Source organism: Macaca mulatta, chromosome X (genome assembly GCF_049350105.2).
Source record: "Macaca mulatta isolate MMU2019108-1 chromosome X, T2T-MMU8v2.0, whole genome shotgun sequence".
Taxonomy (NCBI): domain Eukaryota; kingdom Metazoa; phylum Chordata; class Mammalia; order Primates; family Cercopithecidae; genus Macaca; species Macaca mulatta.
This window is the reverse complement of record NC_133426.1, coordinates 76,190,764-76,207,167: the sequence shown is the minus strand read 5'-3', so window position 1 is coordinate 76,207,167 and position 16,404 is coordinate 76,190,764. Positions and strand designations below refer to the sequence as shown.

At 40.1% G+C, this 16,404-nt stretch overlaps 1 protein-coding gene and 1 pseudogene across 4 annotated transcripts in view; both read right to left on the bottom strand.

Moving 5' to 3' along the window:
- EDA (ectodysplasin A) overlaps positions 1-16,404 on the bottom strand; it is a 441,701-nt gene that overhangs the window by 354,878 nt on the left and 70,419 nt on the right. The window lies entirely within an intron of this gene.
- On the bottom strand, positions 10,391-10,585 carry LOC114675290 (small nucleolar RNA U3; annotated as a pseudogene).

The window sequence follows — 16,404 nt, the reverse complement described above, 5'->3', positions numbered from 1 at the left end:
TAACCTGGCATGACCTTCATGTTATTCTTACCTCTACTCTAAACCCAGAGGAGTGAGAGTGCATCCTAGTGGCCGCCAGGCAGCACGCCCATCAGCTGCATTTAACAGATGCTGCTATCCCAGTAGGGGAACAGGCAGTCCCATCTGTGGACCCAGAATGGGACTATCAAGTAGGCCAGCCGGGTCGCCGAAGACGAGACATAATGACTCAATGTCTTCTGGCTGGCATGCAGGCAGTCTCAAATAAGGTAGTTAATTTTAACAAACTAAAAGAAATTATTCAAGGTCCAGATGAAAATCCGGCCACATTCTTAAACAGGCTGACTGAGGCTTTAACTCAATACACCTGGTTAGACCCAGCTTCCCCAGCTGGGGCCACTATCCTAGCACCATATTTTATTTCACAATCGGCCTCAGATATTTGGAAAAAACTCCAAAAGGCAGAGGATGGACCTCAAGCCCCTATCCAAGACCTAGTCAAGTCGGCCTTCAAGGTCTTTAACTCTAGGGAGGAGACGGCTGAGGCCCAACGACAGGCCCGCCTAAAACAGAAAGTACAGCTCCAAACCCAAGCCTTAGTTGCTGCTCTGCAGCCTAGTCTTAACCCAAAACCGGAGAGCAAAGCACCCAGAGGTCCAAAGTCAGCAAAAGGGGCCTGCTATAAATGTGGAACCCCTGGGCACTGGGCTGATAAATGTCCCCAGAATCCCCAACCGTCTAGTCCAACACAGCCATGCTACAAGTGTGGAGTTGCTGGACACTGGGCTAACAAGTGCCCTAGACCTCGTCCACCAACAACTCCCTGTCCAGCGTGCCAAGAAGAAGGGCACTGGAAGTCAGATTGCCCCACCCTGAAAACAGGCATGGCACCTCAACGTGATGTCCCTTCTCAGGACCCTGGGAGCTCCTTCCAGCTCTTACACCTGGACGACGACTGAAGGTGCCGGGACTCGGGGACCCCTATCACCCTCGCCGAGCCACGGGTAACTCTCCTGGTAGCAGGTAAGACAATTAATTTTTTAATTGACACCGGGGCTACCTACTCTGTTTTGCCGTCTTTCAAAGGGCCTAGCCTCCCCTCCAATATCTTTGTTGTAGGAGTTGATGGCTCCCCGTCCAGCCCTCGAAAAACATCGCCTCTTAATTGCTGCCTGGCCAACAACTATTTTGCGCACTCGTTCCTCATCATCTCCTCATGCCCCACTCCTCCACTAGGCCGAGATATCCTAAGTCAACTGAAAGCCTGTATCTCCCTTCCTACTAGCTACCCCCACCCCACCTGCCATCTACTTCTAGTATTAACTAACTCAAATGACTCCAACAACCCTACTAACCCTTTCCCTAATTTCCCCATTCCTGTAGACCCCCAAGTGTGGGACACCTCCACTCCTGTCGTGGCGGACCATCATCCACCAATACTCATAAAACTTAAAAACCCATCTCAGTTTCCAACCCGCCCACAGTTCTCTCTCTCTCCACAACACTTACGAGGACTGAAACCAATCATTACTAGGTTACTCAGCCAACACATACTCATCCCCACTCATTCTCCCTGTAACACCCCAATTCTACCTGTAAAGAAGGCAGATGGGACCACATGCCTCAGGTCAAACCCTCAAGGAGGACTATGCAACCCCCATCCAAGTCACCAACTCAGAGGACACCAACCAGGCGAAGATTGGCAGATCGACTTTACCCACATGCCAAAACACAAAAAATTCAAATATCTCTTAACCCTTGTTGATTCCTTTTCAGGATGGATAGAAGCCTATCCTACCACAGGAGAAACTGCCAATATAGTTGCCTCCATACTCACTGAACACATTATTCCTAGGTTTTGCCTCCCACTCACTCTTCAGTCTGACAACGGCCCAGCTTTCATCTCCAAAGTAGTCCAACAGGTGGCGACCCTCCTACACATTACCTGGAAACTCCACATCCCTTATAGACCTCAGTCCTCCGGTAAAGTAGAGAAGGCCAACGGGCTCATCAAGCAACAACTCACCAAACTCTCACTCGAGACTCGACAATCATGGGTAACTCTCCTTCCCCTGGCCCTAACCCAGCTGCGAGCTGCCCCACAGAGTCCGACAGGCCTCAGTCCGTTTGAACTAGTCTACGGCCGGCCTCTCACCCTCCAGCAGCTCCCTACCCTTTCCTCTCCGCTGGCAAACTATCTTCCATACCTCACCCTCTTAAGACAACTCCTAAGGCAACATGCAGAACTAGCACACCCCCCTCCAACAGATACCTATAGCCCACATACCTCTCTCAGCCCAGGGGACCAAGTATACTTAAAAGACATCCAAGCCAAAGATCTCCAGCCCAGGTGGAAAGGCCTGTATACTGTCCTCCTGTCCACACACACAGCAGCCAAGCTGTTAGGTCACACACACTGGGTCCACATATCACAATTTAAAAAAGCCCCCACAGAGGACGACCAGTGGAAATCTACTAGACTCGCCCCTACCCGCCTCAAACTCACCAAACTCCCTTAACCACCTTTATAGAACACCTCCAGTGGCAAGGTGCGTTCTACAATTACACTGAAAATGAAGTCCTACGTTACACTTCCATTACTCTTACATTACTACTCTTCTCATACACTTCACCGTCCATTACTAAGCCTACTTTCATATGGAGATTCTCTATAGTTGAAACATGGACCACCAACAACAAACAACATTCACAGCTACAAGGTACTGCAGACTGCTCACCCCAAGGCTGTCAGTCCCTCCTCACCATAAATTTCACCCTCACTTCTCGCAAACATAGATGGCCTATACCGTCTCTCTGCTTCCTATATGACCAAACAGAATACAATTGTAAAAACTACTGGCAACAAACAAACCTAGGATGCCCGTATCAATATTGTAAAATCCACTATGCATCCAAAGAGAAAAACCACTTCTTCATCGAGCACGAACAATTTGGAACCTAACAATATCAACTAAATATCCAAGACCCGTGGGACCCCCGATGGGCGGACGGGGTAAAAGGAGGACTCTACGCTGATTCTGTTTCAGGTTCATATCCAGCTGCCACCCTCTTAATAAAAAGGACACTAGTCCAACAGGAAAACTCCCTCCCTAAAAACATAAAAAACCTACAAAATTTAACCTTAGCCATACAATCACAAGAACAGGCCCTACAAGATCAACTACACTCCTCCAACAAAGACCCCTTCTCATGGTTAAAGCTTGTCCGTCAAGGGTTAAACTTAACACGGGCAGCTAACATAACACATCTCTCCCACTGTTTCCTCTGTGCAGCCCTTAAAGAAGCCCCCTTAGTGGCAGTCCCCTTACCTACTGCTTTCAAGGCTACAACTGACTCTACAAGCACCTCCCAAAAATGGTTCTTACTCCAAGTCCCACTATACCAAAACCCAGAAAATCCAATCCTTCCTTTCTGCTACTCTGCCCCAAACTCCTCCTGGTGTGATTACACCCAATCGCCCAATAAGACCCAGACAGCCCCCGTTGGAGGTTATTTCTGGTGTAATAAAACCTTCTTCAAGGTCCTTAATCACACATCCACCAGCCAATCTCTCTGTGTCCCAGTGTCCCTAGTACCTACCTTAACCCTATATAGCAAAGCAGAAGTGGCTGAACTCATTTTACCATTTAACTCTCCTCCTAATAATCTCCAAAAACGGGCCGTCTTCCTTCCCTTAGTAATCAGAATTTCTCTAGCCTCCTCCTTAGTGGTGTCAGGGCTCGGAACTGGGGCACTCATCCACTCCGTACAGTCTACTCGATCCCTAACCGCACAAATTCAAGAAGCCATAGAGGCTTCGGCTGAAAGTCTAGCCTCTCTACAGCGCCAAATCACTTCAGTAGCCCAGGTGGCTGCACAGAACAGGAGAGCATTAGATCTTCTTACAGCGGAAAAAGGAGGAACATGTCTTTTCTTAGGAGAAGAACGCTGCTATTACATAAACGAGTCAGGTCTAGTTGACACCAACATCCAAACTCTAAACAGGATTAAAACAGAACTCAAAAACTACAACACTCTCTTAACCCCTGGTCCACCTATATGGTTATTACCAGTAATACAACAAATGCTCCCATTCCTCATTCCTATATTAATCCTCTGTCTTATCGTATGCTTTGCCCCCATTTTAATCAAATTTCTCCGAGCCAAAGTTCAAGAGATCACCTGTGTCGCCTTCAACCAGATGCTCCTACATCCCTACGTCCAGATACCAACCACAGACCCTCATGACGACGCCCTCTGACAGCAGGAAGCAGTTAGACAGATAATGACGCCCCCAATCACTATAATCAATAAAAGGTTGAACTGTCTGGATGGGGGGAGAGGACAAAGACAACTAAGATGGCGCATTTCCGGGTTCTTCATCACCAACTTACCCGTGCGCGGGAAAATGCAGCCCGTGCCCAGGAAAAATGCAGACCAACTGCACAGGTGCAATGTGACGTCCGAACGAGGAGACCAAAACCTACCTAGCCGGGCCTACGGAATGCCCCCCGACAGGCCCGTGTCCTGCCTACTGCTCTCCCACTCCCAGGCCCTAGACATAATAAAACCACTCCCGGCAGACGTCCGCTGGGAACTTCCTCGGCCCCTCCTCATATGCGGACCTAGGAACCTCACCCGAGAATGCCGGAGCGACTTCCTCGGCCTCCACCGCTGGAGACTGGTGAACCTCGCCCTTTCCTCCTTCACATTGGCTAGCTAATAAAGTTTTTTTTACCTTGCCTACTTGCCTCATCTCTGGCGCCTGCTCCGGTGGTCGCATAAAATAAATCAGTGATCTCAGATCACTGCAACCTCTGCCTCCCGGGTTCAAGCTATCCTCCTGCCTCACAGCCTCCTGAGTAGCTTGGATTACAGGTGCCCACCATGGCATCCGGCTAATTTTGTATTTTTTTTTTTAGTAGAGATGGGGTTTCACCATGTTGGCCAGGCTGGTCTTGAACTCCTGGCCTCAGGTGATCAGCCCACCTCAGCCTCCCAAAGTGCTGGGATTACAGGCGTGAGTCAACGCGCCTGGCCTATTTTGCTGTTTTTCAAGTGCTTCAGCTCAAAGTCATCAACATAACAAAAATATGTATACCAATATACATATTTTAGGGTGGTATTTCCTGAACTCCTACAATGGCCAGTTTTGTTTAATGAGCAATTCAAGAATTGTCAAGAATAAGTAAATTAAGTGAATGTAAATGGGATACAAGTTTAAGTAAACTTGTCAAAATTTCAAAAATCTTTTTCAGTAACTTAAAATCTTAAAATCATTCTATGTTATATTAAGTACTTTAGTCCCCACCTTATACTTGGGAGATAAATTCCAAGACATCCAGTGGATGCACTGATGGACCCTCCCACCCACTCCCCCTACTCCTCGCCTACGGGCAAGGGCATTCCAAAGTTAACCTGAAAACTAGTTCAGGTGATAATGGAACATTCTTCATTATACCCTTCTCTCTTTTGAAATTCAGGCACAGCTGACTGGCATTAACATCAAAACAGAGACCTTAAAACTGATAGAACAGACCCTTTAGGTCTGATAAGAAATATTTACAATTTATTCTCTCTGAAGCCTGTTACTTCTGCTACCTGGAGGCTTTGTCTGCATGATCGGGTCTCCACAACCTCTTATCTTAACCCAGACATTCTTTCTATTGATTCCAGGTCTCTAGATAATAACTGTTTCAACCAATTACCAATCAGAAAATCTTTGAATCTGCCTATGACCTGGAAGCCCCAGCATACAGTTGCCCTGCCTTTCCACACCAAATCAATGGACACATTACATGAACTGATTGTTGTCTTATGTCTCCCTAATATGTGTAAAACCAAGCTGTAGCACATGTTCTCAGGATTTACTGGGGCTGTGTCACAGGCCATTGGTCATTCATATTTGGCTCAGAATAAATCTCTTAAAATGTTTTACAGAGTTCAACTCTTTTCATCAACGCCTGAAACCAAAGATAGTACCAAACTCTATATATACTATATTGTTATCTATACATACATACCTATGATAAGATTTAGCTTATAAATTAGACACAGGAAGAGATTAACAACAACTAATAATAAAATACCAAAATTACAATAACATATTACAATAAAAGTAATATAGATGTGGTCTTTCTCTCTGAAAGATTCTCCCCAGGGCCTGAAATCTTAAGGGAATGAATAACTCCTCCCTCCTCAGGCCCAGTCCCAAGACGCAAGATCACTTGCACCAACAGCATGCCTCAGCAAGATAGCAGAAGCAGGAAGACAGATGGCCAGAAGACACATACCCCCTGAAGACTGAGAGGCCGTCAGGGTACCGTGTAGCAGTTACATCAGACTGAGACACTTCCTGTTTACAGGAGACTATAAAATCCCTGCCCCGTCCCCATTTGGTGCTGACGCCATGTTAGGCCTCAGCCCGCCTGCACCCAGGCGCTCATTTAAACAGCGTGTTGGTCCACACTGACTCGTGTTGTGTGTGCTCTTGGGGTTCGAACCAATGTAAGAACCTTTCACTCTCCCTCTCTCAAAATATCTCATTGTATTGTACTCACCTATTTCTGAACTGCAATTGACCACAGATAACTGAAACTGAAGTAAAGGAGGAATTACTGTAATCCATATTCATGAAATGTCTAGGTCATTTCTAAGTAAGTTAAAAATACCAAACTATTAATTACAAAACATAAGTTTAAAGTATACATATTTTGGCATCTTGCTTTCAAACAGTATAGGTATGCTATTTGGGTCTGTTAGTAAACATGAAAAAATTATTCTACGAGGAAGCACATATTCTAGAAATTATGAAATGCATATTCATAAAATGTTTGTATATAACAGAGGGTTTTAAATGGTTTTACTTCCTGGGTTTTCACTAGAAATTAAGATTACTAAGAGGTGAAAATCCTAATCAATATACGGTAATTTAAAATAGAAATAAAAGGAAAACAACTATTGTATGTGAGTAATGTAAGACATGTTTTTAGTAAGTGAAGCTATGAGGTATGGAAGAAAAAAAGAAGAGGGTAATTTTTATTCTAAAGTAGAATGATTGATTGTTCCAAAATGAGAAACCAAAAGGTATAGGAAAAATAAGAAACATAAAAAGAGTATAGAAGGCTTGTGGAAGATGAATCTTATGAAAGTAATTTTATGTGTGATCAAGCTAAGATTAGAAGGGAATTATTCACAAGTTTTTCTAAAAATTGAGCCTTACTACTGAATGTACACTGATGCAAAACTAGAATTTGGTACCTTGTGTTGAAACAATAAGGCTTTCTTGGAATATTGATCTGTTTCTTTTTTTTTTTTTTTTTTGAGACGGGGTTTCACTCTTATTGCCCGGGCTGGAGTGCAATGGTGCGATCTTAGCTCACTGCAACCTCTGCCTCCCGGGTTCAAGCATTTCTCCTGCCTCAGCCTCCCACATAGCTGGGATTACAGGCATGTGCCACCACGTCCAGCTAATTTACTATTTTTAGTAGAGATGGGGTTTCACTATGTTGGTCAGGCTGGTCTCAAACTCCTGACCTCAGGTGATCCACCCACCTCGGCCTCCCAAAGTGCTGGCCTCCCAAAGTGCTGAGATTACAGGTGTGAGCCACTGCACCTGGCCTTTGATCTGCTCTTAATAGGAAATTTTGAAAGTTTTTTCTTTACCTTTTTAGTAGGTAACTGGCCTAGGAACAAAGTTTCTATGCTTTATCAAGATGATTCCTTGTGCTTCATGCTCTATATTGGGTTTTTGATTATTTAAGAAAACTGAGGCTGGGCGCAATTGCTTATGCCTGTAATCCCAGCACTTTGGGAGGCCGAGGCAGGAGGCAGGTGGATCACAAGGTCAGGTGTTTGAGACCAGCCTGGCCAACATAGTGAAACCCTGTCTCTACTAAAAATTAGCTGGGCGTGGTGGCGGGCACTTGTAATCCCAGCTACTCAGGAGGCTGAGTCAAGAGAATCGCTTGAACCTGGGAGGTGGAGGTTGCAGTGAGCCAAGATCGTGCCACTGCACTCCAGCCCAGGCTATAGTGCTAGACTCCATAAAAAAAAAAAAGAAAGAAGGAAAACTGAGTCCTCTAAAAGAGCTAAGGATTTTTCTACAACCATGTTTCTATATTTGCCTTTTAAAGTCTTTTAACTATCACTCTATTTAAATGATTACTGTTATTTCACAGTCACTTATCATCGTATTTTGATCAAGTGTTTCAAACCATATATATTTTTTTCTTTCTTTATCTTCCTTCCTTCTTCCTTTCCTTTTTCTTTTTCTTTCTCTACAGTGGTGCGATCTCAGCTCACTGCTACCTCTGCCTCCCAAGTTCAAGCGATTCTCCTGCCTCAACCTGCCAAGTAGCTGGGACTACAGGGGCACACCGCCATACTTGGCTAATTTTTATATTTTTAGTAGAGATAGGGTTTTGCCATGTTGCCCAGGCTGGTCTCAAACTCATGAGTTCAAGCAGTCCACCTGCCTTGGCCTCCCAAAGTGCTTTGATTAGAGGCATGAGCCACCATGCCAGGCTGAAACCTTTGATATTTTTTACAAACTTCACAAAATCAAATTCTAATTTAAGTCTCTTTCTTGACTTTGAACTAACTTTGGGATTTTCCAGATAGGCCCTTGGAACATCTCAAAAGGACACCTCTCTTTATGAAAAGATAAATATAAACTAACTGGGCTTACTTGATATATTAAATTATATGCAAAGTGTTGTCAAATAATAAGTAAAGCTAACCCTTTGAGTTATATTTTTATGGATGTGTTATTAATATGTGTTTCAGAAATTATATAAAATTCATAGAAAACTAGTAGTCCTGGTATAATGATGTCATAAATCTAGTTATCTTAAAATGTTGTATGCAGCAAAAATAACTGAATTTCCTTGTCAATTGCATCAACATTGTAGTGAACTCTCAACAGGCCTTTATCCATGGCCATTTTAAGCCTTGTTATTCACAGATGGTTGTTTACTCTGGTACTTTCCTGAGCAACTATAAGCCTAAAGTGTTTTGTCTTCAAGGAGATTCATGGAAAGGACTCTGACAAGTACAGATTTCTGATAACTTTAATATCATACCATTAGAGTAGGTGAGAATTTCCAGATCTCTAATGAAGAAACTAGTTTTATAAAACTGCTAACCCAAACGCAGAACAAGAATTATTAAATACTAAGGAAAAGGTTTCGCAGATTTTCACACCAAGTTAGCCAGTACTGAAATTGTTAAGATACGCAATTTAAAAGAACTCTGTAAGACTGATTGAGGTCAGAATACCTATTTTACCCTATTTAATAAACAGTGCTACACCTGAATTAGAGAAACAAATCTGATATTTAAAAGAATATAAATTCAGTATTAAGCATGGACTCATGGAGGGCACAGATGGCCACCTGGTCTTTCTCAAGTCTTTAAAGCCTTCATTATTAAAAGTTCTGTACTCCCTAACTCATCATGGAGTATAAAAAAATTATGCCAATTATGAAAAAATATTAGTGTAGGGATTATTTTAAAATTGCCAAAATGGTTTATAACCAATGTTTGCTTTGTCAAACCCGTAATCCTTGGAAGACAATAAAAACTTCAGGTGGTACACTTCTATTTTCTGATGGGCCATTTGAACATTTACAGAGGAATTTCATTCATTTGCCATCTTAAATGGGATATGAGTATGTTCTCATAATAGTCTATATTCTCTGATTGGATAGGAGCTTTCCATGTAGGAAGGCCAATACTATAACAGTAGCTAAAAGGTTATTAAAACATGTATTTCCTTTATGGAGCACTCCTGGAGAAATCTCCAGCAATAGAAGTACTATTTTACTGGACAAATTATAAAGCAATTGAATAAGGTGTCATGAACACAATGGCATTATCATTGTCTTTATCACCCTCAGTCTTCCGGAAAGACTGAAAGGACAAATGGCATCTAAAAACTGAAACTGGCAAAGTTAACTGAATCAATTGGATTGTATCTTCATGAAGCTTATTTACAATGGGGAAGTGAGAAGATGTGATATGGTAGAAGGGTATGATCAGAGGTACTCTGTCAGAGAGCTGGGTGACATGGAAGAGAATGAAGTTTTACTGGGAGGAATTAGGTGGAAATATTATTATTATAATTATAGTATATACATAGCACTTAATTTATAAAGTATTTTCCAGTATAGTATGTCATTATGTCCATACTTAACTCACCTAAACTATTCTCTGGAGATCAGATTGATTTTGGCCTGTGTGAGGAAGAGCTATCATAGTCATGGTGGTTAAACAGAGAAAGCAGAGTAGTGATTGCCAACCCTGTCATCTTCTCCTTCTCTCCCCTCCCTTTGTTCTCGTTTTGAGGGTTGCTCAATTCATGAAGAGTTCTTTGCTCAATTAGACTGCTAAACTTAATATTTTTCCCCACCCAGACTGTGTCCTCTGTCTCTTACTCTCCCAAAAGAAAAGAAGAACAATCATTAATGGCAAATGGCAATTGAAGTAAACCAACACCAAGAGGCAGCTTTACACTCGGGAGATAATATGTTTTTTAGTGCTCTATACATTCAAAGAAACTTCTCCAGTAATAAACTGTAGAAATGATCCCTGAAAGTATAATCTTTAACTTTAATTTGCCTAAAGATTTAAAGAGATGATAGGTACTCAATAAATATTTATTGAATGAATGAACAATAATGTAGTAGCATTATAAAGGCAAATATTACCTTAACCTACAATAACATATATATCCAGAAATACTCAGATCAAAACTGTGATCATCAGGGCTGGTCAGACCACATCTAAAATATTTTCCCCATTTTAACAAGAAAATGGGGGCGGGGGGAAGCCTTCTTTGATCCCAAAAGCCTTGGTTGGAAACCATGCACTATATCCTTCCTTTAGTGCAGCCTATCACCATGTTTTGTACTGCCCATTTCCTTGTATCTCACACATTTTAAGTTTCACAAAGTCAGAAACTATATCTTTCTCTTTCACTATTGTATTCCTAAATATTGGCACAGTATCTGACTGACAGAAAGGTATTCAGTAAATATATGTTTAATAAAGGATAACTCAGAGAACATCCAAACAAGAGTAGCCTAGATAATGCAGAGATTTAATGCTATGTTTTTCTCACTCAAAGGCATTATATACCAGATGCATTCAAATATAAGATGTGGTTTGTGTCCTCAAGGAGCTCACAATTCAGAGGATGTGTAAAAATACAGCTACAAACTATGACTACAATATACAGTGTGGAAAGTGCAACAAAATAACAAAGGAACAGTTGAAAGTATGTTTAGTTTGGAGTTGGGGCGTTGGAGACTAGTCAGGGGGATGTGGGGATCTTTCTCCCATCTGAATAACTATGGTATGGCAGAGTTTATTATTGTGGTATTAAATAAGGAAGACTTTTGTAACAACTAGATCAGCCTACAAATGACATTAGCTATCTCCCATGAGGACAAGTTCTCCATTGCTGACACATTTCAAGCCTAGGATGGTGAGAACTTGATGGAGATATTGCAGAAGTGATTGACAAAGGAGATGGGATCTTGAGTTGGATGACTTCTATCTCCATTTTAACCCAGAGATTCTATGACACTTTTAGTCTCTGCTTTAGAGAAAGAGGGTAGAAAATCAATATTTTCGAATAAAAATCCTATGCTAATTATAACTGTTTAGCTTTGCCTTAAGGATCAATACTTAATAGAAATTATGCCTGTCCATGCAGAACATAGTAGACTTTAATCTTATACCCAAATTCCTTGCTTTGTGATAGTCTGAAATACTGCTTTCTGCCACAACATAACAAGATGAAGTGAACTGATTCTTTGAAGTCACATCTGCATCACAGTACAGCTAATGACAAGCTTCCCAATTTTTCTGGACATAACTAGGAAGAGATTCCTCCATTATCCAATGAAATCAACCATATTAAAGGCAGGGCTTCTGTTCTCAGATATCTTCAGAAACATATACTTTCCCCTCTCCCTTGTTCCCACCCTGATTACGGAACAGCGAACCTGAGGCTGATTTATTATTTAAGAACCAGTTATTGTTTTCCCACAGATTTAACAAATTTGTTCCACCTGCCCAATTATATTTCTGATTACTTTCTTGTGATTTCACTGAAGTTTTTAACCCAAGGAACTATGAAGGTCAAAAAAGATGAAAACTCAGCTAGCCTCTGACCTCAAAGAGATTATAATCTAGTAGGGAACAAAACATACATACACAAGTAACCACAATTTACACAAATCAGTATATGAGGTCCTAAGAGTAGTTTAGAGACAAAAGATTTACCTTATGGGGTAACTGGGAAGTTAGGGAGTACTCTATGTAGTCTTATTGTCCTCATTTTACAAATAAGGAAATTGAGATACAGAGAATGCAGTCTAGGGAGCTGAGGTTTTCCAGAAGCAAAACAAAACAAAACAAAACAAAACAAAAAAAACCTTAAATATTTGCAAATAATGGTCCTATATACTAGAGTGAGTAAGCATTCACATCTTAAAGCAATGTAACAAAATAATTCTGACATTATCTAAAGTGTGGTAAAAAAGAGGCTCAATCCTTAGTGCTTCCCTCTTATTCTTCTACATTTCTCCTTTAAAAGTGTGTTCTGAATCATCCAAGCAAAAGTAATGGTGTCTAAATTCCAATAAAAACTGATTCTCTCTTTCTTCTGCAATTTATTTTACCTTTAACAATATCATTCAGGTCAGCCATAGGTTGGCTGCTCTGACTCCTGCAGCCTTTCCCCATAAACCCTCTCCCCTCCTCCCAGAGGGCAGAGAAAGAAAGCAGTGCTGAGGAGGCAACACACTCTTGGTTTCCATGTTAGGCCATTTCCATTTAACTCGGGAGTGTCATTAGTTTTGCTTGGCAAAGAAAGCCTTTCATCACCTAAACTTCAGATAAAGATTAGCTTCGCGATTCCATTCGAAGTCAATGGTCTATAAGCTAGTCCACCTAAATAAAATTTGAACAAGTGTGGAAAATGTTGGTGCTTATAAATTAACCAATCAAATCTAGATACATAGGTATAAGAATAAAATGTCTAATATATAATTACAAATGCTGTTTTCATTTTTCCAGTAAATCAGTCTCTAAGCAAATAGATTACTGATGAAACCAGCATGTAAATATTCAGAGCTGAAGAAAACAATTCTTGAATCAGTGTTCAGAACTATGATTTCAGATATGTCTCTTATCTCAAAAATGGTTCTTTTGATCTGGCCACAAGGTCATAAAATAGCCACTGAAAAGAAAATTCTACAGTAATCTTAGTCTACACTGATTAAAGTCTAATAGCTGAATTAAAGGAAGGCTAGGCTGGACAAATAATCTCTAAAGTATGGGGTCCAGTTCTGTGTGCTACATGTTAAAAGAAATAAATAACTGAGAATAGGATCCAAGTAGGGTTTCCAAAATGATAAAAAGCCTGAAAATCACTCATAAAAGAAAGGAATGAAAAAAACTGGGGCATAGAGGTAAAAGTAAGAGGACCCATAAAAGCTATCTTAAATAGTTGTATTAGTCTGTTATCGCACTGCTACAAATACCTGAGACTGGGTAATTTATAAAGAAAAAAAGGTTTAATTGGCTCACAGTTCCACAGGCTGCACAGGAAGCATGGCTGGAGAGGCCTCAGGAAACTTTCAATCATGGCGAAGGCAAGGGGGAACAGACACATCTTACATGGCCAGAACAGGAGGAAGAGAGACAAGGACGGAGATGCTACACACCTTTAAACAACCAAATCTCCTGAGAACTCACTCTCTTGAGAAAAACAAGGGGAAATCTGCCCCCATAATCCAATCACCTGCCACCAGGTCCCTCCTCCAACATTGGGGCTTACAATTCAGCATGATTTGGGTAGGGACACAAACCCAAACCATCAATAATAAAAGCACTGATCTAAAGAATATAGGACAAAAATTTCAGATATAGTAAAAGAAAGCTTTAACGGACCTGTTACAACACCCAAGTGGGTCATAGGAGAGAAATTATTTTGACAAAACTTGATGAAAATCCCTTACAATGAACTGGGCACTGTGTTAAGTACTTTACATTAATTATCTTATTAAAATTTCTCAGCAATCCTGTTATCACCACCCACATTCATGGAAATTGAAGCTTGGAGATGTTTAACAATTCCGTTAAGATCGCATTGCTAATGATGTGTGTTAGCTAGCTAAGGCAGGTCTCGTGAGAATGAATTTTTCTCATTCATTCATGAGTTTTCACTCTCTGTTTTCCATGGCAAAACCTGTCTTCTGGTTGGAGTTGGAGACCTATTGAGATGAAAGTTACCCCTGGGAACTCTACTGACATCCCTGACATTCCTACCATCAGTGTTAGAATAAAGGTGTTTTGTGATCTACTTGTGTTAGGCTGGGCTAGAGAGGTTCTATCATAGCCTAATCATAACCCTATTTGTCAATTCAATTATTCTTGCTCTACAGGTAATCCATAGAGTGAAGCCAGTAAATAGGGTTCATGAAGATACATTTTACAACAGCTGGTCAGGCAAATGTGAAGTGAGGTGCCATAACATCTTCCTCATTTCAGAGAAAGGGAAAATATCTAGGCCAAATACCGAGTTCATACATGAGACTGTAGCATTCAATTCCTATTTCCATAGGGGAGTCACTTTTCATTGACTCACAGTCTAGAAGAAATGTTCTTATTTCCTCAAGTTACAGGCAAGCAATAAAGGTGCATACCTATGGAGGAAGTTAGGACAAAAGATACTTAGGAAAGAGAGAATATAAATCCTACTAATAGCACGTAGAAACTTTTAATAACATATAAAAATTGATTAGAGTTACCTTTCTCTACTTGAATAAATTATATACCACAATTTGAAAGAAGTTTTGATAACTTTTTAGAGTTTCAGGTTCATTATTTATAACACTGCTGAACTATCATAAAGTTCATTAAAAGGTCAGAATTGTCTCAGAAATGTTAAAGTTATCTGAGAGATGGTGCTCTACTTTAAGAAGAAAGAAATTATCTCTATGGCTATTTAATAGGAAATAAAATTACTACTGAGATGAGAAGAAGACGAAAATAATACAGAGCATGATAATTTATTATGTACAATCTCAGCTGTGCTTTTACATTCATCTATGATTAATATTAATCCGCTGTTTCACCTGCTTACATTCTGAAATTGGTTGTATGCCTAAATTTTAGTGAAAATAAGTATCATTTTGATTATATGGTAGAAGAAAAAGCACAAAAATATTTTTTCAGACTTTAAAAGAGAAGTCATTTTTAATGTTTACTTTATTAAATTAAAGCTGGCTACTGAAGAATAATGCAGTAAAAACCAGAGTCAGCACAATAATATGGAAGAAAAAGATATGAGCATTCACTGAAAGGTATAATATCTGTCATAAATAGGTATTGTGCTAGAGATTTTACACGTTAATTCATCTAATTTTAAAGACAAATCTATGAGGCAAGCCATATCACCCCATTTTATAGATGAGGCAACTGAGGTTCCAGGAGGTTAAGAAACATATGGCCAAGAACACACTGTCAGTGAGGCCATTATATAGGGGCTACTAGCTGCCTTCAAATGATTAATTTACTACTTCCCTGTTCAAAAGGCTATTTTTTTCTTTGAAAATATCCACAAAATTGACAAACCTTTAGTTAGACTGATGAAGCCAAAAATAAAGACTTGATTTACTAAAATTCAGAAGGAAAGAGAGGACATTACTATTAACCATAAACATACATCAAGGATTATAAGGGAATACAATGAATAACTGTATGTATACACATTATATAACTTAGACGAAATGGGAAAGTACCTAGAAAAACAAAAACTTCCAACACTGATTCAGGAAGAAGTAGAAAAGATGTATAGACCTAAAACAAGTGATTGAATTCGTAATAAAAAAATTACTCACAAAGAAAAGCCCAGGCTTAGATGGCTTCCCTGATGAATTCTAGTAAATATTTAAAGAACAATTAATATCCATGCATCTCAAACTCTTCCAAGAAATACAAGAGGAGGGAATACTTTCCAACTCATTCTACGACATCAGTATTACCTTGTTACCAAAACCAGAAAAAGACATTACAAGAAAACTATAGACCAATGTCTCTTAAGAATATAGTCATAAAAATATTCAACAAAATACTAGCAAACTGAATCCAGTAATACATAAAAAGGATTGCATAACATGACCAAATGAAATTTATCCTAGGAATGCAAGGTTGGATTAATATCAGAAAATCAATTAATATATCATATGAATAAAGGAAAAAAATTCATGAATATCTCAATACACATGGAAAAATATTGACAAAATTCAATACCCTCTCTCATGATAAAAATACTCAACAAATTAGGAATAGAAAGAAACTTCCTCAACCAGATTAAAGGGTACATAGGAAAGACCCAGAGCTAACATTATA